The sequence below is a fragment of the Rhea americana genome, unplaced genomic scaffold (assembly GCF_003343005.1).
Source record: "Rhea americana isolate MKP2758 unplaced genomic scaffold, rheAme1 scaffold_137, whole genome shotgun sequence".
NCBI classification, from domain to species: domain Eukaryota; kingdom Metazoa; phylum Chordata; class Aves; order Rheiformes; family Rheidae; genus Rhea; species Rhea americana.
In genome coordinates this window covers 605,285-631,232 of record NW_028185450.1, presented here as the reverse complement: position 1 = coordinate 631,232, position 25,948 = coordinate 605,285, and the positions used below count along the sequence as shown (strand labels likewise).

Here is a 25,948-nt window from a genome sequence, read left to right as displayed (position 1 = left end):
TGATGTCATTTGGAATATTCTGAGTATTGTGACAAATCTTTAGTTATACTATTTTCTACTGTTTTGCCTCTACAGTTTCTTYAGCACACTGAGCCTACTCTAATTAAGCTAATTTAGCATATCATTATGTTTGAGAATGTAAAAGGAAATATTTAAAAGACATAATAACTCTGCATTTCTATTAGTAGTTCAGAGTGTTTTTTTGGCGCCTAGTGGTTTAATTATTGTTTGGTTCATCTATGAAAATCATTATATTCAAAGGCTGGTATGTAACAAACACTCAGCTGTTGCTTTACTAGAATATAGCAATTGCTATGCTTATAAACAACAAGTGAAAGATTCTGGGCTGAAGATGATGCAGATGAGAAAGGGAAGCCTTGGCTATCTCAAGAACTCCCATCTTATTTGGGATACATATACTTTTGATATTTATAATATTTCTCCACTAAGTTTTATAGCATTTTTCATCACTAATTCACAGTTGTGTGAATTGTGTAAACGTGTCAGCTGATAAGTCCATMGCATATAGGCATACGATGCAGTATTAAGAAGTGTGTTCTGCCAACGTCTGGAACAGTGGTATTATTCATAAATGTTGAACCACTGAATAGTTCATGCTAGCCGTTCAAAATAACCATAGAAACTCATTTTAAATCTCTGTATTTTGCATTGGAATCATCAGCAACTAGTAGTGCTTTCTTGCAGTAGTGACATTATTGTTTTCAGCGCTACAATCCCTACCAAGTAGCAGATGCTATGTTTTTATTATTATCCTATGTGTAGGTATAACTTGAGCTTAATACATGTATTCCATATGTAGTTCATTAACAGAAAAAGTATGCATGACACACTGCAGACTATTTTAAGGCAGACACAAAAGCGACAGAAACTGAAAAATCTATGTTGGAAGTTCATTTCTAAATTCTCTTGAGAATTTGTTTTTTTCATCTTAACATTCTAATAATGCTTATTCTTATCATGTAATATGAAATAATGTCTTCTTCAACAAATCCTCTCTGTGTGAATTAATACCAATATAAATGTCGATTTATCAAAATACATTTTAATGATAGATGAAAGACATGTAACTTCTTTCAGATGATATCACCATCTGAAAGACACAAATATTTATATATGAGATTACCAATTTTCCAATTTATATTTCAACTGTTTTGGAAGAATTCTAATGTAAGCTGAGGATTCAGAAAGATTCAAAAACACATTGTTCACCTCTCAAAAGGATGGAAGAATATTTAATATACAAATAACAAATATCTGAAATATTTTGTCAGAATTCAGTAATCTCTTAGGCTGCGCTAAGAATAAAGATAAATCGAATAGCACTGTGATATACACGGCTGTGATTTTTTTCTATAAACAAGGCAAAAAATRTTAAATATTTTTTCTAAATATGATCTATTATACCATACAATATATTTATAATTATATTAAAAAGCTGGTTAATGACAATAATGTATGTCATGATTCAAGCATTCAAAACCCACAATAAGCCAAAATTATGACTGCTTGCACAGCTCTAACTAGCTGCCCTCATGCTTACATCTTCTGACACTAATATGACAGTATACTATTTTTGCCTCTCTTCAAAAGATGAAAAACTGAAAACAGTACAGCATAGCTGAAAACAACATAGCTTTCTGTGCTCTACTGCTTTTGGCATTAATCTGCTAGTTTTTGACCAACATCATCTGGATGCTTAGAAGTTCAGGTACATACCATTTTTTTAAATTTGAATTTCAGAGTTTTTCAAAATAGAGTAAAAATAACCTTTTAAAATGGAAAATCTAACTTTGATTTTCCWGAATTTCAGAACTTCATAAATAAAAATAACTTTAGTATATTATTAGAATAGATTTTAGATGAAAAATTTTTAGATTTTTGTTTTGAAAACCCATGGTTATTTATATGCAACTGTACTTTTGTGAATTACAGCTCATACACATAAACCTAAGAATGAACACATTTCTATTTGTTCTTTTTTTGTTATTAAACAAAATCTTCAATACTCGTAGATAAGGTTATACACTCTTCTCTTATGTGAGTCTTACAGAAGACAAAAGTCTGGACTACAGAAAAAGTAATTAGGTTTATCTAGTCTTACAAACAAATCCAGCAAGTTTCAACACCTGCAGAAAGTTTCTTCAAGCTTTTGGATACAAAAGTCAGTTTTTCATGTCCACTATAAATTATGAAAGACAAAATACCTTAGAGGAAAAGAGCACTTATGCTTGGTTTCCTTACATTTATCATTCCAGTTGAAACACATACATTAATCTGTCTAGCTCCTAGTCTTTAACTATACAATTTTTTCTGTGATCATTTGCTCAAAGAAAACCCAAATGAAAGCTCAACAAAAGATAAAAATGCAAAAAATTCTGTGTGCATTTGGCATTTTGGCATCTCCCATCACTCAATAACAAACAACTGCTGCCAGTGAGGTTACTCTCTTAAAGCATCAGAAAAGCCAGTTTCTCTTCAACACGGATCATTATTTAGTGTAAGAGTCATTTCAGAYTGGGTACTGAACTAGTAGAGTAGAAGGCAATCTCCCTCTTTTCCTACTACACGGAAAGGTAGGAGGCTATGACAAACTTCTGTAGTTGAACCGCTTAAACCAGATCTGCTTAGAGTGCCAAACAGTGCTCTTTTATCTGATAAGAACTTACCATTTTTCAGTCTGCGGAGAAACAGCCGACTTCTGCTGCCACTGTTAGAAATGCATCCAAAGCACTTAGCTTTGGAGCTTAGAGCTTAGATGGTGACCTGCTACTTACTTGCATGGTCTTGCCAAAAGTGGAAATGGAATGAGACAGCAGATACACAAACAGCAGCTAATGAGTGTTGCTTACAGTAAAGACCGAGGGGCATTGTCCATTTTTTCCATTGTGAACATAAAAATAGAAATAAAGTACAGTCCTGAGAGGCCYACCTATCTAAGAGTTTTATTAGTTGATATTACAGCAGTAAAAGTATGATCACACATGTAATGACTTACTTTTGACATAGAAGAGGATGCATGGTCTGATGGGGCTATAAAGCAGTAAGGGCTTGTAATGTGTGTAGAGTGAGTAACTAAGATGTATTAGCATCAAATGCCACAGAAAGGCATTCATGAGGTGCAGTCATTTCACCATGAAACGTTYTAAGATATTTGTAAGGGAGGCTTGGAGAGTATTGTGATTCTAATGTATCAGTGCAAAAGTGAAGTTTAATCAGTACAATGAGACAACCTTGATATGTCACATATAACCACATGCAGTTTACTACACATACTTAACAGAATAGTTTAAAACACAAGTATATTTGCGATAGCTTAGCAAGCCAGAATGGCTTGATGCATGRAAGGGCAAACTGCTGATATATTCTGCCTATCAGAATTATCATTTTAATTAGAGCATAAGTATCATTAAATTAGGATAGAAAGGCTGAAGCTTTTGAAGAGTGCATCACTCTCTGCATAGTGATGCAGAACTGCTTACAACTAAAGAACGAAAAAAGCTAAAAGTCAACAAAACCACTTTATATTCTCAGACAGCATCCTTCTGCWGTTAGCGAAAAATACAAAAATGTATTTTAAAATTCACTATGATCTTCTGATTAAGTTCATCCTAAAATGGACAGTTATAGTACATTTTATTCACTTACCATTACCCTGAAAATAAGATTTGTTTCTGCTGACCTTTTCCTTTTCCCCCTCCCTTTTGTTTCTGAAAGCAGACTGCAGTACGGATTCCTACTGTTTCCATGTAGGAATGACGCAGGAAGAATAAACAAAGCTGAGAAATGTACTGATTAGATAAAACCAGAGCTCACTATATTCCTGTATTTTCCCTTTGCATGAGACTCATACTATGATTTTGCTTTTTTTTGTTTTTTTAATTAAATGTGATACCATTATCCCCTACCAACAATTTGAGCACTGTGGACAGGAATTGCCATTTGGATCTGAGTTAGTCTAATATATAACTGGGCACAAATTGTAYGGTTACTTTGGAAGGAAGAAAAAGAGATTTAGGTCTCTAGTTTYTCCATTCCACTAAGGCCAAATGGCTCCCCTGTGCTTCTTCAGCACAACAGTACAGTAAGCATAAACAACACAGCAATACCAGCTCAATGCTGCAGACAGCTTGGAGCAGTATTTCCAAGAAAGTGGACTACTCACCCAGCTCACATTCCTCACTACCCTCATGAATCTTATGACCACCACCATGCAGCGCACTGCCTTCTCAAGGGCATGTAAGAGCTCACCTTTTTTCTGCAACTCTCATTTGGCCGCCATCATTTGAGTAGCATTTTGCTTKCTTTCTTCACTGTCTGAGGGATCCTGCTCTTGCTCTTCTCTTTTCCATAAAGAAAAGAAACAAGCTCCCTGCATGCTCCCTGCACCCTTCACTGTGGCCCATCTTTGGGGAGCGAAAAGGAGGAGCTGCCAAAGCCCGAGACAAAACATGCTCCGGCACGGAGCAGCAAGGGAGTCCGACCTGGCAAATTACATAGCAATAGCCAAGCCACTGAGAAAGTGTTGCTGAATCCTCCCCCCAAAACAGACAAACCCCTGAACACTCCAAAATAAGCTAAGAAAACTTTACATTCATGGGCATTTTCAAACAGGAGAAGTATTTGGTGCATCTTGGAGAGGATACAAAGTGTAGGAATAAAGAGCACAAGATGATGAAGAACAGGGTACCTTGCAAAATGCCTTTCAAGCACCCAACAAGGCACATCTCRAAGTCGCTGTGGAATACTGAGTGGCTTGTGAATTTTAATGGCTGCAGTCTCMTAACAGAAGAGCGCAAATAAAAAAGAAAAATGTTACAATATGATAGAAATGACAGAAGATTCARGTAATACATCAGTTTTCTAGGCTCATTAAAAAATTCTCTCTATTACACTTTGGCCTTTATTTATGAGCTGTTCCAGGCAAGAGAATGGAGAAGAAATTAAAAAAGAAAACAACTGAGGATAAGTTTTTGGCATTCCACTTGTTAAAAAGTAGTAATGCAGGAGAAACTTAATAGGCTGAAAAGAAATTCTCTGAATTCCCTGCCTTCTTCTTCTCTTCAGTAGCAGTTCAGTAGTATATATAAACAACGTCTGAAATCAAAAAAAGGTACATAGACCTCTATTAGCTCTGACCATTTCATTCCCTCACCAACCCCTTGTGCCTTTTTTCCACACAATGAGACAATGTCATGAAGACTTTAGAAGAAATATTAGTACATAACCCATGTCATTTTGAGAATAAAAATAGTATAGTAACAGAAATTACAGTTACATTAATAGTTTCAAAAACAAAACAAACTCTTATTTTGGAAGTACTAACTAATTAACCACGGTTAACACCACATACTGGGTAACACTCAGAACTACAGCTAACTTTTTTAATTTTAAAAATGCAAAAAGCTCCAAAACAGGTGCATAGATTTAACCCATGTGAGCAATGAAATAGAAAGATTATGTTCTAAATGAACTGATGTGCAACATACTGATCAAACAAGAGTAGGTAACTGAACAGTCCATCATCTTGAAGTCAGAAAGACCTCATTTCTGTTATCTTAGAGAAAGTAACTATGTGCTATTTCTTGCTAATCACATATTTATAAGATATTCTTTTAAAGGACAAAGATTTCCATTCATTTATTTGTTAGTTTTCACTAGGAAAGTAATTTTAAAGGAAGCTGCAAACCTTGCCAAATACTATTTGCCTATATTAACCAAAAATTAAGTAAAATAACATGTAAGTACTAAAGCAAATTAGTAATTTAAAAAGAAAGTCTTAAGCAACATCTATGATTAATCCGATACTCCAGACCTAATTCACAAACAGCTCTCATTAACTTTAGTAAGAGGTTAGTTGCACAAGCAGCACTTTTCAGAACAGAGAGGTATGATTTCTGCTCTCAGTCTAAATCAGATTAGATATGATGACCATAAAGCAAAAGTTTGGGGTTAAGGGAGAGATAGGAGGTCCAAAATAAAATAACATGACTGCTGTTATCCTAACTGAGACAYGATCCATAAGCAAGATGTAAGGGCAGGAAGACAACACTTGCTGCGTTATGGACTTATTTTGTAATTTTAGGGCTTCATTTTAGTAGGCAGCAGCAGCTCTCACCAGCTAGCTCCTATTTTTCTGGGATTCTGTCATGTAGTAAGGTAGCTACCGAGCTTCTTGCTTACAGCTGGCTGTGGGTGCAGCTCATACCTCCTCATCAGCTTGCAGTATAACATACAGACATATATTCACTTGATTGGTTGGTTGGTTGTTTCTTTCTAAAGTGGCAAAATTTTCTTTAATAATAAAGTCTGAGACTTCACCACAGAGATAGTATTCCAGGAAGCTGAGGATGTGCAAATTCTCCTGCAAAAGCCATCTGCAAACAAGGGCACTAACAGATTCTTTCTGTGCTGTTATTAAACTCCTAGTAAATACCTAGAGCATCCTTCAAATAACTTCATTTGGTTATTGCTCCCTTGTTTATGACTAAACTGAATCACAAAGTAAATGAGGTTGGAACAGGCCTCTGCAGATCATCTAGTCCAACCACCCCTGCTCAAAGTAGGGTCAGCTAAATTACAGTTGAATGCAAACAGCTCAGAGATCCTGCTAGGTTGCTGCAAAACTTCACAGGTCTATTCAGTAAATTTAGTACACCTGCAAGAAGTAGCAACACAAATTCTGTGGGTCCAAAACTAATAGCCTAAATCATTATGCCATACCTGCAAGTATCTGCATTGTTACCTACTAGAACATCATCTTGACCTTGCTGTTAAAGCTGTTAAATTTCCGTAGAAAAATCTAGGACACGTTGTAATGRGCAAATAATTTTGTTTGGTTTAAATAATGGTTACTTTTATTAGCAAGATAAATGTGTTTTGGCAGAAGTACAACACACAGTTTCAGTGTTCATGTGTACCACTGATGAAAGAAAAACCTATTTAAGCAATGATAAATGTTCTAAAAATACACAGCTGAGCAAAAAGCATGTTTACTGACTAGTACTGAGCAATGAAACATATGTAACAGATGTTAATGAAATGGAGATGGTTTTGGTTTCATGCTGTAGTAGCTAAAGTTCTGAACAATCTCACTTCTATTTAAACAAATATTTGTCTTTTGTATAGAAGTTCATGATAACAATAAGAAGTTGATTTTTTTTAAACTCACTTTGAACTTCAAAATGGCATTAAGTGTTGAAATGTCTGATATTTATTTCCCCTTCTATCCACGATCTCTATCAATGCAATAGTTCTATTTAATAAAGGTAATGCAAATCATTGCACATATTACAATATATTGCTACTTTCTTGATGCTGAAGGGCCTGAAGATCTTCAGCCAGCTYAGTGACAGCTCAATTTTGTTGATGTTCAAGACTCTGGGAAGGTATYCACAGGAACTTGTCAAGAGTAGAATGATTTCAAAACGGAAGTTAGTCTGGAAAATGTCAGTTAGAAAGTACTCCTTGAGGCAAGTTGAAATTTATTTCAAGGAAACTCTGSGGAACAGAAAATACACTTTTATCCATTCAAGTTCCATTTCTGCAAATACTTCACATAAAAGAAATCCAGTTGATTGAGAAAATTTAATGTGTAGAAAATGCAGATATTTTAGTTGTTTCCTTTTCTACGYATTTGATAAAGAGTTCTTGACTCCATTCTCGCAATTTGTTTGAGACTCTGCAAATCTGTGTTGCTTTGGTGATTACATAAATTTTCTTCCCAATCTCTTGAAACTTACGGGAAAAAAACATTGGTTGACTACAGAAAGCACAGTGATGATGTACCCTCTGAAAATTTCCAGGTCCTTAAATTTTACTTTCCTTGAGATGTAGGTCTTGTTTAAATTCRCAGGATATGTCCCACAAGCAAAAGCACTTCATAAGAAGTGAGAAAATTGGGGCAAAACTAAAATTTTAGGTAATAGATGATGACATCAGAACATGTTACCTAAGAGCAGGAGCACTCCCAAGACAATTTGGATGACTGCTGGCCTTCTGTTGAGGCTAACGGTAGTATAATTAAAATAACTATTATCATGCTGCATAAGTAATTTACTTTAGCTGTGGTTAAAGTTTTTCACATGAATGAATCACAACTTGAAGAATGTAAAAAAAACTATTACAATCAAGGCTCGAAATACTTCAGGCAGTTGCTCTGTTTTACCTTGAAAACATGGCTTAGAAGCTTCGGGTTTTTGAAAATAGCAAGGTGTCATAACAGATGCCACGGACTACCTTACGCTTAAGTAATCTCATGGAGGTAGGCAGTGGTTCACAAGCATCAATTAGCATAAGCACCCAATTAGGTCTGTATTACTGATTCTTTTTTCTTTTTTTTTTTAAGTATACAAAATGCTGAACACAAAAAGTTATTTCCTGAACACATTTCCAAATGTGTTACTTCTGATTCTTTTCTGTTTTTAACAGCACACGCCACGAGAGTCAACACACCACAGCAGAAGCTCACGTATCTCTAAAAAGAATCGCACAGTGACTGGGCATGAAGTCAACCCCCCGACTTAACACAGACATACGTGGGCTCTTATCTTCGTGTTGTGTGAGGTCCAAAGAAGCTGACCGCAGATTAGGATGCAGTGCATCCCTGTATGCTCATTTCTAATGGAGTGTGAAGGAACACGTCGGGCGGGAGAGTCCTGTTTGTTTTCCCTGTTCCCATGCAGACAGGAATGCAAACCATGCCTTTGCTATATGGTTGCTAATTTCTTTTTACAATAGTCTTATGACCTTAAAGTCAATTGTTTAAATGAAAGTACTTTGCTGGCTGTCTTACTTCCACTCAGAAAATGTTTCAGAGCTGAAGAACTGTTTGATGTTGATATAATGAGAACAGCAAATAGACTGTAGGTTTGGGTTTTATTTTTCCTAACAGTGTAAAGAACACAAAGATAATACAAATGCTACCAAAAAAAACCCAGTTCATCAATACAAGTCAATCAGTACAAGTTTTCCCTTTCTTCTGTTTCACAGTGAAAACTAAAGAAACAATAACATCACTAGCACTTTTCACAAGKGTTCTTGCTTATTTGTTGCTTTGTTTTGTTTTACAGCTAGCTTATTATCTATTTTCTACACCTTATGAAAGAGGAACATGGCAGTTAACTTGTAATTACTTCAAAAATCCTCTAAACTACCCAAGTTTATTATTGTCCTCACCTATAAGATATGGAAATCAGAGAACTGGAAAATGAACTTCACATCTCACAGGCCATAATCTCCAACTCTAAACACTGGATTATTTTTTTGTTATAGGAATATTTAATTTTTCACACTACTGCTAATATTACATTTTTCAAAGTAGGTTACAATTTGAGCATTAAACAACACTATTTTGAAAGTCTGTCCGAAGAAATAAGCTTCTGGCAGTTGGCACTTCTCCAGACTTTTACACAGCAGAAATTTTACTCAAGTATTACACAGCAGAAAAGAGAACCCACAAAATTGGAGAGYTACTATTAAGGAATTTATTCTGTATAGATTGGACACGGCTCGAAATTTAAAGTTAAATGAAAAAAATCTGCTTTCTCTTAGTGGAACAATTCTTCCTATTCCTCAAAATACAACATTTCTTCAAGTCTACATGTTAAGCATCACTGTGCAGGACATCTGACTGACAAAAAGAGAATGGTTCAGCATCCAAAGAATCCTCATGGTCCAAAACAGAGCTGGAAAGCCAAGGCAAAGCTGGGAGATGGGGGTGGGGAGAGATATAACCAGATCTTTTCATTTAACAGGAATTAAAAGAAGATTTAATTTGTTCACATGATAGAGGAAGTAGATACCAAAGGAACCAAGGTAAATAATGGAAAGTAATTAAAAATCAATTGTTTTTAGGGTTCTTAACTGTAGGCTCAGGGGTATATTGGCTGGTCTTCGAAAGAAATGCTTACAGCAAGTTTGCGAGACACACACGTGCTTGCGCGTGCGCTCAAACACACACACAAACAAAACAAAATGATTGCTCTTGCCATCCATTAGCTCCTTTCCATGGGGACTCCTTTCCTCTCAACTCCTATTCAAATTCCTATCCCACTCCCAATTCTCCCATCCCTATTCAAAAGTGAATAAAAAGAGAGGAAAACCATCCCACYTATATGCCATTCCTTTACTGTTTATGAAATAACACCTCTGTAGGCAGTCCCAACAACAAACAACAGCTGCATTCAACCACATTTACATTTTTATTACACTTGCCTGAACTTTGAATATTATCTCTATGTCTAAATCCACCTACTGACCTGGAAAATAAACTGTTGGTTGATCAACAGCTACAAATCTCTATATTTAGTGTTRCCACAAAGAAGATTCAGTTTGAAACAAAAAGCCCAGATTATCAATTTGGTGTAGTAATTGTACTGGAAGTCATATTGCAAATAAAATTTTTCTAGGACAATATCACTGAAGAGGAGGAATAAGAATAGAGTTCTCCAGAGCCTCCACAGTAAGTCAGAGATGCAGGAACAACATCACATAAAGAAGTGATTAGAACTGGTAGAAGGATGAGTTATGGAAGCCAAAAAACCAGCAATTATTATGAAGAACACAGTTTAGTTTCTAAAGTAGGAGTRAAGGAGTAAATAGGAGTAAAGGATACATCCTGATTCTGAACTTTAGAGACTTTACTGGTGGCAAACAGAGAAGAATAGAGCTATAGTCCTATTTTGGAGTCTGAGCAAGAGAACGGAAGAACTACTTTAGACTGCTACTGTCCATTAGATTTGATCTGCAAGGGAGAAACACTGCAGCTGCTTTCCAAAACACATGAAGTTTATTAATATTTGACAGTCTTGCACCCTTTCAACCAGCCCTAGTTGTTGCTAGATCCAGGGCCAATTTCAGGCCGTTCTACAACAACACAGTGATGCATAATGACACAGCTCATAAATACAAAATTCTGCAAACTTTAGGAGAATCCGTGGCTAAAGAAAGAGATTCATTTGAGGAAAAGGCACAGTTTAGTCATTATTCATTCCCTGGCTGCAGTGGGCTAGCCAGTCAGCACATATGAAGCTGCAGGCATTAAAGGAAATACTCTTTATCAACAACACAGTAAAGTATGGAGATCATGCTATGGTACAAGTCAGYTCTTTTTCCTCTGGTTCCAAACATTCTGTTTGAACAGAACATGTTAATAAATACATAAATTGCTAGGATATCACACCAGTTTGGTCCCTTATAGCAGATGAGCACAAACCAAACAGAACTGTTCCTTCTGTATGGAAAATAGAGAAGTGAGAAAAATTTGAGTTCAAAATAAGAAAAAGAAATCTAAAAAGAGAMATCAATATAATAAATATTTTTAAAAGTATGCTTTATTTATTCAAAATGTCAGGATGGTAATCTATTAAACCCTGAACATATTGATAATTTTAAAAATAGAAGCAAATTCGGTGTTTAGCTTATAGCTAAAACACAAGTACATGTAAAYGAGCTCCTATCTCTTTTGCAGAATTTACTGGGACTACAAACAAATCTATATCCTAACTATATTAGATGTTTAAGATATTTGGACCATTTCATGGGAAACATTCCAAGACTAGGGAACTAGATGCAGAATGAAATCCTGAAGTTCAGCTACACTGATGATGTCAGGTTCAAACCTTTAATAAACACACGTATGCAATGCATTGCATAGCAATACAATGCAGGTGTAGAGCAATACATAGCTACTGCATCCACCTTCTGCCGCAACGCAGTTCAGATTTACCTCTACCCTTGAAAAGAAAGTGATGAGCACAAAGTCAGAAGTCATATTAAGGAAAAAGCAGGCAGCAAAGGCAGCAGAGTGACAGCTGCCCGGAGAAAAAGGGCTAGCGAGCAGCTCGCTGGTGCCAGGGGAGCAGCACTAAATGCAGCAGATGGCTGCACCACGCTGGGCTGCAGGGGAGCCATGTGAACGGGGACAGCAAGGTGAACTCTCCCTGGGGTAACTGCTGCCTGCACACGGTCAGCTCACGAAGGGGTCATAGGCTGAGTGTCCCGGCTATACGCTCAAATTAAATTGCTCAAGGGAACTGAAAAGGTACCTGTCCCACTTATATAACTAAGCTCATATGTTAAGAAGTGATGGCTGAGATGTTTAAATCATTCATTTTTTCCTAGCGCTAGTGAAAGAATTCTCTTACGCAGTCAGAAAACGTATGTGCCTTTGTGAACCTGCTAGAAGCTGCAATGTAAAATATATAGCCTAGAAAGAGAAAAAGCCTTTAAATTCCATTTTTCAGAGAAGTCCACCATTGGCTTAGACTATGATTCAGATTGTTTCCAAATGCTTTAAAAGGAAGCAAAGAGGAAGAACATCGAACTCGGAAAAGATCAAATTTAAAATAATTTCAACAGCTATTTGAAACCCAGATTTTGTTTGTGAATGCCTCTGATGGTATTGCATCTCATATTTTGTACACATATCTTTATCTTAAGTCAGAACATGAGCTTAASTAAACATATGTTTGATTAGAAGCATTTACTAAAAATTCATCTTAATCACCTGTCTCAGTAAACAAAACACCTTTCCTCTAATTTATTTMTGCTTCCTCATCATTAAAATACAGACCACACTTTTTAGGTTCTACTGAAACAGTTATTTTATGACACCAAAAGATAAATAAAGATTTACATCTTCAGCTAACTTCTCTTTCTAAGCATCTTAACCACTGACATCATTGAGAGTACTCATCTGAGTAACAGTTCTCATTCTGAGAGGTAAAACCTTAATGTAATCTTTATAAGAACTGGAAGCTCTGAATACAATAGAAATTGTAAATATACACACATATACATATATTACAAACATTAAAATTAAATTCCTACAGAACTGACTACTCAAATGAACAAAGRAAAGAATCTGAGAGTGTAACACCTCCAAATTTCGGTGGATGCTTAGGCAGTCTATTACATCTCCTGCAAATGGAACTCTTACCTTCAAACATCATTTTCAGGTATGTTTTAAGGTAATTAAAACATGAATAAACAAATACATAAACTGCTACAGAATTTATCAGATTTTTTGGTCAATTTTTTTCACTCATTATATGATCTTTGATCATCTGAATATTTAGATGGAAAGTGTGAGTATATACTAATATGATATTTTCCACACTGGTGCTTGTACAGTAAAAATTCTTAGAAMTGCATTACAAAAAGTAACTACAAAGATGCTTCTTAAATTTTACAGATTTTAATTTAAATATCCCATATTACCATTTACCTATAGCAATTCCTTGGCAAAAATAGGCAACATTTTTGTCAGGAAAAGCTGCAGTAACTCACTGTAACCAAAAACGGTCCAGGTTTTTGCAAATACACATGACAAAAAAAATGTTAAAGCGATGACTAAGTAGAGCAGATTTCAGTTTGTATGAGTCACATCATCTTTGATTTGCTGCCATAAAGCTAGGTTTCATAAATCCACATCTGTGAAGATTCTCCTAACATGTGAGCACAGCTGTCCCTAACACCCAACTTTCTACACATTTTCYGATCATCCTTTTGTCTGCTTGGCAAAATCAAGTCTCCAATTAGTATTATGCAAATTATTCTCTCACAAAACTAGCATCTTTTTTTCCTCTACTAACATCTGTTAGGAAAGTTTAGTATTTGTGTGAAAATTATATTTCCTTTCAAACACAATCTTCTAAGATTATGTTACTAGATAAATYACTTGAATTCAACATGGGAGGTAATAAAGAACAAGTGAGCTCAATTTATCAATGGCCAACTTCTTTGTAACATTCACCTCAAAAGCAGTTTTACAGCTCAGACAATATAAGTGGCTCTATTCATAAAAACTCCACTGAAGCTTTTCACACTTTCTCTAAAACTGGCTTTTACAGTTTGTTTTTGCTTCCCTCATTAAAATTATGAAATTTGAGGTAATTCTTAAAGCCTAATATGCTATCTAATCTAATTCTCTTTTTTTTTCATGAATTAACAAAGAATTTACTGGCTCACTGTACAAACACCRGTGTGAAAATTAACTTCAGCCTAGAACTTGCTAGGTATTTTGAGCATTCAGCATTCATCTCCTTGCCATATAACCCGTCACCCAATATAGAAAGTATTATTTCCRTATCTTAATAAACCTTAGGTAGGAACTTCAGCATGGCAAGCTGCAACCTCAGAGACCCGAYGTGCAATTCTCACTGCCTTTCTGTTTTTAAGAAACAGAACTCACAATACCAAGCCATCAGCCCATGAAGCACAGCTATGCAACAAACAGCTTTCAGCACTGAACAATTTTGTAACAACCCAGGCAGAGTCATACCAAGCCCAGTAAAGCTATAGTGCTTCCATTATAAAAGGAGGAAAACATTTCCATAGCTATCATACTCCATCATCCTCTCCCATCATATCAAACAACTGCTTTAGACCTTTTTCACCTAATTACTTAAAGTAWATTTTCTTTTCTACTCCACACTTTGGGCCTCAGAAACCACTGGTGACATAGAGCATTTCAAGATGTCCAGGGGGACACAAAATTCTTGGGTTTCCTGGTCACCSTAAGTTCATTTACATTTAACTGCAATGAGAATGAACCATCTCCCGCTCATTAGTGGCTTTGCAGACCTAATTATGGAAATAAAGTATGGAAATTCAATGACTTTTCCTTTAATAGATTCTTTTATTTAGAGGAGTACGTTGTTAATACATAGAAAGCTAGAAATGGTAACACTGAAAAAAACTAACAAAACAAAGTTATGAGCTTGGTTTGAATAAACCAAGTTTTATTTATAAACTTGGTTTGAAGAGTCAGCATGCTTGTTTACAAAACTTAGGCTTCTAGACTTTCATGCAAACATGTATTTAGGAGACATTCCTGCATTCATGCTTTTTATATCCATGCAGCATGATGAGGAGTGTCAAGACTTTGGTCCAAGTCTAAGAATATCTCTTTTGTCCAAGCTGAAGTGCTTATATACTGCCTCAGAACACACAGAGCTCTCCTTGGAGTCATACAGCAGACTGAAGCATCTATGTAACCAAGATATTATACTAACATGCTGTACGTTGAAAGGACAAGTTAGCGAGTTGGCTATAGCTGTYATAGGTCAGACGTCCATGGTAGCGGACAAGGCCAAACTTGATATGCTCATCTTGTCCACGTTGCTCATAGACATATGCTTGTTTTACATTAAAGGCTTGCTTAGCAACCCCCAAAGCTCACCTATAGGCCTTGTGCAAGTTCAGCTTTACATTCAAATAGTAGTTTGATCAGAGAGCAGATGCAGCCTTGATGAATCCACTGTATTTTTGATGTAATGCATGAAGTAGAGAACAATTTTAACACATGATCAAACATACCAACTACTGTGACTTTTACAAGCAGCATTTTCCCCATATAAACACAGCCCAAGGCATTTTCAGTCTTTTGCTAGTTCTAAGAATACRATTTTCCTGCTATACATAATGGCTCATGAACCATGTCAATGCCACTGAATCTTTGTATTTCCTGTATGAAAATACACAGGGTTCAATTTCTGAATCTTGCCTACAAAATTTTAATTTCAGCTGCCTTTTTTTCACATAAAAGCTACACTTTTCATTCTGCTGCCACCTATGGAGTCTTAAAATAAAATATCCACCTATGATATGCATTTTTACATTTTACATTAATACATTTTTACATTTTACATTAATAAAGAAAATGTAAGTACTTCTCTGCTCTTAACAGTTGTTGACTTGGTAAGATCTTTGAGCAAAACAATGAATAAAATAATTCTGATCTATTCTGTAAACATTTACAAGATTTTTTTTTCAAAGAAAGGAGAGAAAGTCCTAATGCCCTCAGATCATAGATTAAATACAAGACACTACATTTCTCAGGATTCCTGTCAGTMTGTGAAAGGAAAGCAAGTCTCCAAGAGAAGATACTGAAGTAGATGACAGCTTATCCCAAATTTGTTTTCTTATTCTAGAGTAAGGCAGAGTTGCAATAGTGAAGATGGGTGCAGTGGATTAATTTCAATACTAGCATTCTAGAAGTCAGACTTTACCTTATTTTTAAAAGTAAGTTTATTCCATATTAAACAATCCAAAGAAATGAASAAGCTAGTATTTCTTACCTGGGGCCTAGAGAAAGTCTAGATTCATTACAGGGGAAAGAGTACTGCTTCTAATATCATATACTTGGACAGCATAGTCTGAACAATGGAAACAAAATCCTGGCGTTTGATCTGTAAATGCTATAACTAATATGCTCGCTATTTTGTAATTCATGAGCACAAATTCACACCATTACAAAGGCGAAGTGGAACACTGYTTTGGTAGAATTTAACAATGGGCTGATAGCAAGTAATTCACTCTCTCCTTGCCTTCTTTCTCTGAACCTTTCCCAGTTCTAAATATACCCTTTCYAGGACAAGAGAACACAAATGCAGAGGATATTCATGATGTAGATGAACCATGGATTTATCTTGTGGCATAGTGATGTAGATCATAGTAGATTACACTTGGACAGAAATTCAGAGTCTGCACCCGTTGCTAGCCTCAGTTTTAGGAGGTGTTTCTGGGTTACACGGCTTAATGACTACAGTATTCATGTTATCAAAAATATAAACAGATGTTGTTAGCCCATACAGTAACAAAAGGATCATCCAGAAACAAACCAGCTGTACACTCAAGAACTACATTTACATTTGTTTACCTAAATGTGCAACTGTTCAACTTGGTTCAGGCTTTGCCTTTAAATGCAGGTCCCAGACCTGAGCAGTATGAAATGCCTTTTCCCCTCTCCTGAGCTTGACAAGGTATTTAGATAAACAAGTAGCAATTATTTGTTAACTATTTCACTGCTGATTGCCTCAGGAAAAAAAAAGTTTAGTTTTGAGACTGAATAGGCACTAGAGTTCAGCACAAAAATTTAGTAGGAACCCTTATGACTAATTCCTTATTCTAAGCTTCACAGTATGATTACTATAGCTTCATAATTGTAYAGGGATAGTTAGAAACTAGAATTATCCGACATCAGTTAGGATTAAAATCTGTCCTATCATTTACTCTTACTATATTCTTATTATTTATTTGTTCTTATTTTGGTGAAACATAACTGCTGTATTTCATAGGCAGTWAAACCATTCCAACAAATTGCTAACCCTAAATCCGTGACGTACAACTGCAAGACTCTGGGCTGTTTTACCCCATCTCAAACACTTGTATGAAAGGATGTCATGTCTCAAACTCAGTTTGGGTGCAGAACATCAGTCAAACCAGCTCTTCATGTGCTACGGGCCCAGAGGGAGGCATTTTGCTGCTCTGATTCGGCACCTGACCTTTGCTTAACTCAGCGTACTCCCAATTCCACATGACTAAGGCAGGAGCTATCTCTGCAGGAGCATAGGTCAGAATGAGAAAGTAACAAGCTAAATATAYTTTAAAAAGTTAAATACATTTCAGTCAGCAAGCCTGATTAATTCATCGAGAGTATTTTAAGAGCCAGCTAAAGCAAKCGCTTTAAGAGTTCAAGGAAGACTGATGAAATCCCAAAGGATTTGTGAAAGGCAAACTTAATACTTCCCTTTAAAAGTCAGAGAAACAGGCTAGACTGCCAAATTCCAGCACTTCTGAAGATAATAGAAAGTATCAGATAACTTTAGAGATACCTAAAAGATAAGATGTTCAGCAGGGGTTCTGCGAGAACAACAACAAAAAAATAATAATCAAATCAGTTTTTGTTTCCTCATTTACTTTTTTTTTTTGACTGCTAATGAAGGTGGGGGGRTAACAGATATCAGGATTAGCGAAGGTAGTGCTGCTCATGCAACTGTGCTTAGATACTAAGAAAATAATAGCTTAGGAATTAATTACCTAGGAAATAAAAATTTAGCATTGGAATGGACTGTTAAAAGAGTATGCAAAGTCTCTCTGAGAGCAAGGTTTTAGCAATATAACAGTAAAACAGATTTCTGTCTGGGTTAGTCTAGGACTGTATTTGTTCTTGCCTCCACACTGGGACTAGACGATCTCTTGAAGTCTTTTCAGGTTTCTATTTCTAAAATATCATATTATCTCATCAGCATCTAAGGAAATCAGATCAGGATTAATTTACTTAAGGAACAGTATGTAGCTATGCTCAACATTCAAGGAAGAGTTATTTCTGCCAAGCTAGAAGTCTGCTTAGGATCTTTGCAGGACTGTACTGTTTCAGATAATATTCTTTTSAGTATTCAAAGGATGAGAGAGAAAATGCAGACACATAACTTGCTCAGAGCAAGCCCTTCAAAGAATAAAATTAAAACTTCAGTGCATCAAGATCATTTGATAAAAAATACTGAAGTCAATCTCACAGAATCCTATGATTACAAAAGCAAAATTATAAGCTAAGTGATTTGCAAAGCAAAGTAAAAACCTCGAAGTATGTAAATAGAGAATGCATAAAGGGTTAAAAAAACTCTGATCAAAAAACATTCATACACTTTCAGATTTCCTGGCAACAAAATGAAACAAACAATTTTGCATAGTTCCAGAAGAAACTTTCTAACTAAAGATTGGTCACTCTTGCCACTGCAGCCCTTAGATGCTGTCTGCCTCAGGCAAAAAAAAAAAAAAAAAAAAAAAATCTAGCAAGAAAAAGAAGTGTACTACCATCTTTGGTGGGTAACTTAACTATTTTAGTATTTGAATGAGGCCAAATTTCCCAACTGCACAGAGGTGTTCTTATAGAACTATTTTCATAAAGTCATTTAGTTCTACCATCATCGTGTCATAATTCCTCTCATTTGCTCACTAAAGTTGCGTCTTTTCAGGTTTCCTGTCAGTAACATCAATAGTCTCAGCACATTATATACTTGGAATCCTCAACTGAGCAAGCAATTTGGCAATTTCTGGGATGCAACTGGTACAGTTTCCAAATTTATTAACATTCTAAATGACACTGAAGACGTTGAAGTACTAAATATAACTTTCAGTTAGAACATACTGAAACCATAAAAAAAGCATTCAAGGTAATCTCTAAGAGAATATTTAAGTTACCAGATGTAACTATATCACTTTTTCTGGAGCATGTAAATAACAGCCTGCTTAAATGTTACTAGTCAATGTCTAGGACACTAAGAAATGGCCACTGCACATAATTAATTAGTAAATTAGTAGGTAGCATTTATTATTGTAATACTAAATTGTTGCATATTTAGACTGCCTCATCATCATGTTGGCAACATACTGCATATTAATTATATCATTTATTAAAGTTGTATATTTAATGCTATATTAAACCATAAGGAACAGAGCTTTACCATTTGGAAGTCTTTATAAAACAAGGTTTCATAGAAGTGTCTGTAAAATCTCACTGATGAGAAAATCCTTTGCTATATCAGCCTTTTGAATAATTTTTGAGATATACAGCCTTCAGCTACTCTATAAAAAGGTTTCCCATAAAATGGTATACAGCAGGGTTTTTTAATCCATATCTTGGTATGTTCTGGATCAGTATAAGTGTTTAACAGTTTTGTAACTTCTCAAGGAAACTGGAGATATCTAAGGGAAAAGAACTTCAGTTCACCCAAGACAGCCCTGTTAAACTTAGCAGTTAATGAAGGAATTAATAAAAGACATTTCTCCCCTACCGTTAAGGGAACTGTGTGAATTAAAGGGGAAGGGGATGAGATGGAGGGAAGGGATCAATCTCAAACATGTCACACCAAGAACATGAGCACAAGTAAATTAATATATTACTGCTTCTTTTAATTAATTAAAAAATGTAAGTAAACATAAAGCTAAAATCTCTGTCCACCAACCTGTAACAATTCCACTGGCATTCTCTATCACCAAAAAAGCTCTATTAAAAGCTGGGTTTAGGTGTGCAAAACACCAAACTAGTTAAGAAACAAAGCCATATGCACAATTTGTAGATATTTAAATATAGCATAGGATATGAAACAGAAACAGTGACCAACAAGCTTTGTTTCATCATCTGTATTTCGGATGCTGAAGCACACAGCATTCTCAAATTTGATCCACTTCTAATTTACTCCTATCTACTGTGAGACAGTTGCAGGCACACAACTATGCTTTGTTCAAGAAATCTTAGATACACATTAAGAAAAGAATCATTCATACTAAATCCATAGCCTCACTAGGTATGATAGTACAATTTGTGACAATGATGCCAGTTTTCAAAGCAATAAAAGATAACAGCTATTTAAATATCAATTCCACAATCAATTCTGTATGCCAGAATTAATTAGAATTTGATTTATTAATAATCAAAAAACTGCCATGTCAATAAATACCAAAGTTTGCCTTTCTTATCAATAGTTTGTCTATTTTAAATGTTATGCAAATATTTTATAAATCAAAAAGAAAAAATACAGGTCCAGCTGAAGCAGGTCTATTCATGGTTTAGATTATTTTAATTTGTCATTTCAATATTACTATTCACAACTGACTCTTAATGAGGACCAAATCACTAAATTTTCCAGAAACACAGTAAAACCCATATATTTACTAAAGCAAGTCAGCTGCAGATTTTACAGATATGACATTAAAAGCTCAATAGGCACTCAATTTTATTTGACATTGCTAAGGTAAATTTAAAGACRTACACAAAATCATATTGTTAATTACTATAAATACTGAATGCACTAACGTCTGTGCAAAAAAAAAGAGTGATTAACAAAACATGAGACTATGAAAATGTAAAGAAGAAGTCTGGATATACTTTTACTAGTAAGTTTTACGCTGATCACTGCAGCAACTTGCAATAATACTGCAAAGATTTGTTTCACTCCATAAAAGTAATACATAATGTGCAGATTAGAAAATCTTAGTCTCAGATCACTTTTTTCTGCAATGTATTTATGCAAAACAGTGTCTTTTAATAGTTGCTTGGCTTAGAAGGTACATCTTTCTAGCTGAGAGTGGCCTTATCTGCTGACAGGTTTGGAGGAAAATGAAGATTTGACGGACCATGAAAACACGGGCTTGTGTTCTCTACAAAAACATGAACATCTCTTGCTTTCCTCACAACTTCTATTTCACATCCTTGTTTCATATGTCTGCTTTGTCACTGCAATTGCTCTTCTAATAATCAGGTTTATTTCACTGGCTACCACACAGCTACCAAGAATACAAAAGCATTCATCAATGCTTTATTTAATAGTTACATGAAAATCAGTTCTTCTAATGAAGATTCATTTAGAATGATGTTTCCTTGAGCTACATTTTATATAATCAATTACAAACAATCCTGTGGCCCCCAAACAATGTTTTATAGAGGAGAACTATAGTCTCTGCTAATGTTTTAATATATTATACAGAGTTTCCTGTGGAGAGCTGCAAAAGAAAAGACAAAGTGAATGTAAGATGCTTCTTACTAGCAGTTGCTGTAAAAGGTGGGCTAAGGACATAAAAAAGAAGCTTGCTAATGTGCATGTTACTCAAAAAGAAAAAGCTTCACAACTTTCCTTAATATGAAATATTGGTAAAGAACACTGGAAAGCTATTCTTTTAAAAGGTTTTGGGGGGCATGGGTCATCTTTTTTCAATTACCATTCCTAAGGATTTATCCACTGTGATTCACCCAGAGCTATTCATTTAAAGCTCTGTTGATTCCTTTGTGACCACCATCAATTACATCATCAACTCCATCAGTGGTGTTTAGCACTCACCAGCAAAGTTGCCTCACATAACAGAAAGGAAGATGCTATATAGAGACTGATTTCATAAGAGAAGATCAGTCAATGGGACGACCAGATTCCAGTCAGACTTTCCTCTACCAATATACATAACAATTGGTCTCAATCTGGACTGAGTCCCAATCCGTATGCATGTTTTTGTGCATTTTCACCCAGACTGAAGACACAGAATCTTGTAACAGGATTTTCTGTTCCAGAATGAGCCACAAGAATATTCAGAAGCAATTCTTTRCAAATATTAAGGCTATGAAAGACATACTAGTGAGTTCTGGAAATTAATTTGGTATTGTTGGTACTGAGCATAGTAAATCCTGTAAAGTCTGTGTTCTAAAGAAGCATCAAGTCTTCAACAGGACAACAGTGGGATGGGTAACCAAAGAGCCAAAATTACTTGCCTAGTAGGTTCTTGAATGAGTGGAAGGGAGTCTAAATCTTCCTCTTCAGCACTCTGTCCTCTAGAGTATGTTGCCTTGAAGAAGTATCTTCTGTAACTCAGGAGATCTAGAGCTTCCTGTGTTTTTCTCATGGTATTTGTAATTTCTAGCCAATACACCCATATACCTTATGGAAAGTAAAGCAACACAACCATGCCCCTTAAGTTCTAAATGTAAACAGTTTACAGAGGTGACCAAAAAAAAAAAAAAAAAAAAAAAAAAAAAAAAAAAAAAAAAAAAAAAAAAAAAAGATACAGTTCCTGTGAAGGAGTGGAGAAAAGGAGAGTGTGTCAGAACAAGTCCAAACAGAGCAAAAGCAATACACAGTTTTAAGTAAATACAAAATACACTTCAACTCTCAACTCTTTTGAATGCCATCAGCAGTCACAATGGATTCAGTGCGAACAGACTGTTTATAGCACAAGAAACATTTGACCTTCAGTTAGAAGGACTCAGAATAAAGTCAGTTTCAAATCCTAGTCTCAAAACTGCATGGGAACACAAGACCATCTGTGGAATCAAACGTTCCCAGTAAAGTTTCCCCAACAAATTATTCTGAAAACCATGTAAAACAATGGCACTTCTTAAACTGACATATTTCTATACATCAGTTAATAATAAAGCATCCTAGCAAACTAAAGAAAGAGAGAGGAAAGAAACAACAACAACACTCAAAACAAACTGTAATTTTCAAGGAGAATAAGAGGATATTGAACCCACAACAGATTCTCCATCATTACTTCACCAGCCCAGAAAATCTGGAGTGAATGCAAAAACAGAAGATTTGGTTTTAATTCAGATGTTTATGTTAGGGAAAAAAAGTAACAAAAAAGCTGCAAAATTTTTCGCAATACAAAAAAAATCAGAAGAAACTACAAAAAGTAGGAAACGTCAACCAAGGCACCTTATATCAAATGCACAGAGGAGTATAAAACACTGGCTACATCCTCTTTTCTCAATTTCTCTTCCATATTTCCTGAACTTCRTAGTCTATCTAGTATGCCAATTACTCCTTGGGACAAAAAGCCTGCAATGCAACTGTGACAAACTGGGCTCATTCAAGGTAAGGAGCCTCAGCAGGCAGAAACATTAATTAGAAAACCATCATTTTTTTTCTCCACATTCAAGTTGCCAAAAGGAAGAGGAGGCGTCTGCTTATAAATATCAAAAATACCCTCTTCTGCTAGCAATTGAAATACTTCGCAAGTTTAAGCTGCAAATAATAGAAAAATGGAGATCTAAAGATGAGATTTGAAAAAACACTTATTGCAACAAACACTGTTCTAATGCAATCAAATGCCTTTCAATATATCTCTTTTCTGCATTTAAGGATGCTGCATGTTCGCTTACACAAAGAACTACAAAAAATCTTTTTTAATTTACTCCTTATTAACACATTTTACTATTATATTCTCCTACCCACAGTATCTCATCTGGTGATTAGATACAATAATGGTGAACTATATAATGATGGATTTTTAGAAAGGTTTTTCTTCAGGAAACACGATGCAGGCAAAAAAAAAATGTTTTTAGGGGAGAGGGCATTCAACGGATGTTTAGCAAAGCTGCTCACTGCTTACTTCTTTGCTACTTTGAACCCAAAGGACACCCTAGCCTAGCCAAAAATGACATGTTCTGTCACATGTGTTCTGTTCACAAACACSATAAGAATTATGTATGGAAGAAGGTTGATAATACAAGGCTCCAGCCCTGTTCCAATATAATTCTATTCACCATTTTTTTAACAGTAGGTCCTTTCTTACTGCTGTGGGGTGCCTGATTCCAGGTYTATTTTCATCTCAAAGAACCTGGCCAACTGATTTCATTAAGCTTTAAATCTGGTATATCTTGGAAAACTGCTTAGAAAGCATTTTAACAATACGTGGTTTCATACTTGAATTGCTATCAAATTAGATATAGAAAGTGGTAATTTGAATTCTTATCAGACAGGGAGTAAACACTGGGTGAAATTTTGCAGTTTCGTTTTACTGAACACATAAGAAACATCTTCAAGTAACTTTAATTGAAGATTTCTTTGCAGTAACAATGACAAAATCTGAGTAAGACAGCTGAATAGGCAGGTGACCTTGTGTCATAAAATGGAAGTGAGAGTTACACCACTACTACCTTTCCAAAAAACTAGTTTTTTTTCAGACTTATAAAATTCAGATTAATATATGACAAAGAATTGTTCTTTAAAGTCCAAATGTGAGCATTCATATTCTTTTTAAACAGTGGCTAGATCAAATACCCCTTATAAGTCAAATTAAAAAAAATACCAAAGCACATTGTATAACACCATAATTACCTATCTGTATTCCAATAGTATCCCTAAMAACATAAAAATGGCCACAGTGGGCCAGAACAAAGACCCACCTAGCCAAGTTCTCTTTTTGCAATAGATGTAGCCAGTAATAGAGTACTGAGAAGAAAGAATGGGACAAATACATTTGTGGTTTTCCCCTAATACCTCAATCTTCTCAGCWCAGAAACTTTATGAACCAGAGGTGCTTTTCTGTCAGTGGATTTCTCTTCCATGATCATAGAATCATAGAATCAGTAAGGTTGGAAGGGACCTCYWSAGATCATCTAGTCCAACCTCCCTGCTCAAGCAGGGTCACCTACAGCATGGTAGACAGGGTTGCATCCAGGCGGGCCTTGAACATCTMCAGAGAAGGAGACTCCACAACYTCYMTGGGCAACCTGYGCCAGTGCTCCGTCACTCTCACAGGGAAGAAATTCCCCCTCATGGTCAGGCGGAACTTGCTGTGCTTCAGTTTCTGCCCATTGCCTCTTGTCCTGTCACATGCGACAACTGAAAAGAGTTTGTCCTCGTCCCCTTGACACCCTCCCTTCAGGTACTTGTACACATTGATAAGATCCCCCCTCAGGCTTCTCTTCCCCAGGCTGAAGAGGCCCAGCTCTCGCAGCCGTTCCTCATAGGGCAGGTGCTCCAGCCCTCTGATCATCCTCGCAGCCCTATGCTGGACTCTCTCCAGTAGCTCCATGTCTCTCTTGTACTGGGCAGCCCACAACTGGACACAGGACTCGAGATGAGGCCTCCCCAGGGCTGAGGAGAGGGGCAGGATCACCTCCCTCCACCTGCTGACAACACTCTTCCCAATGCACACCAGGATACCATTGGCCTTCTTGGCCACAAGGGCACTCTGCTGGTTCATGGTCAACCTGTCATCCACCAGCACTCCCAGGTCCTTCTCTGCAGAGCTGCTCTCCAGAACGTCAGCCTCCAGCTTGTACTGGTGCATAGGGTTATTTTTACCTAGGTGCAGGACTCTGCACTTGCCCTTGTTGAACCTCATGAGGTTCCTCTCCGCCCAACTCTCCAGCCTGTCCAGGTCTCTCTGAATGGCAGCACAGCCCTCAGGTGTGTCAGCCACTCCTCCCAGCTTGGTATCATCAGCAAACTTGCTGAGGATGCACTCCATCCCCTCATCCAGGTCGCTGATGAAGAAGCTGAGCAGGATGGGACCCAGTMCTGAGCCCTGGGGGAYGCCACTAGCCACAGGCCTCCAACTRGACTCCACGCCACTGATGTCGACCCTCTGAGCTCTGCCTTTCAGCCAGTTCTCAAGCCACCTCACTGTCCACTCATCTAACCCACACTTGCTGAGCTTCTCTAGGAGGATGTTATGGGAGACAGTGTCAAAAGCCTTGCTGAAGTCAAGGTACACAACGTCCACTGCTCTCCCCTCATCTACTCAGCCAGTCATTCCATCACAGAACGCTATCAGGTTGGTCAAGCAGGATTTCCCCTTAGTGAATCCAYGCTGACTACTCCTGATCACCTTCTTCTCCTCCATATGCCTGGAGATGACATCCAGAATG

General features: G+C 36.3%; 1 protein-coding gene across 3 annotated transcripts in view; it reads right to left on the bottom strand.

Moving 5' to 3' along the window:
• RGS7 (regulator of G protein signaling 7) overlaps positions 1 to 25,948 on the bottom strand; it is a 283,492-nt gene that overhangs the window by 165,080 nt on the left and 92,464 nt on the right. The gene's annotated exons all lie outside the window — the stretch shown is intronic.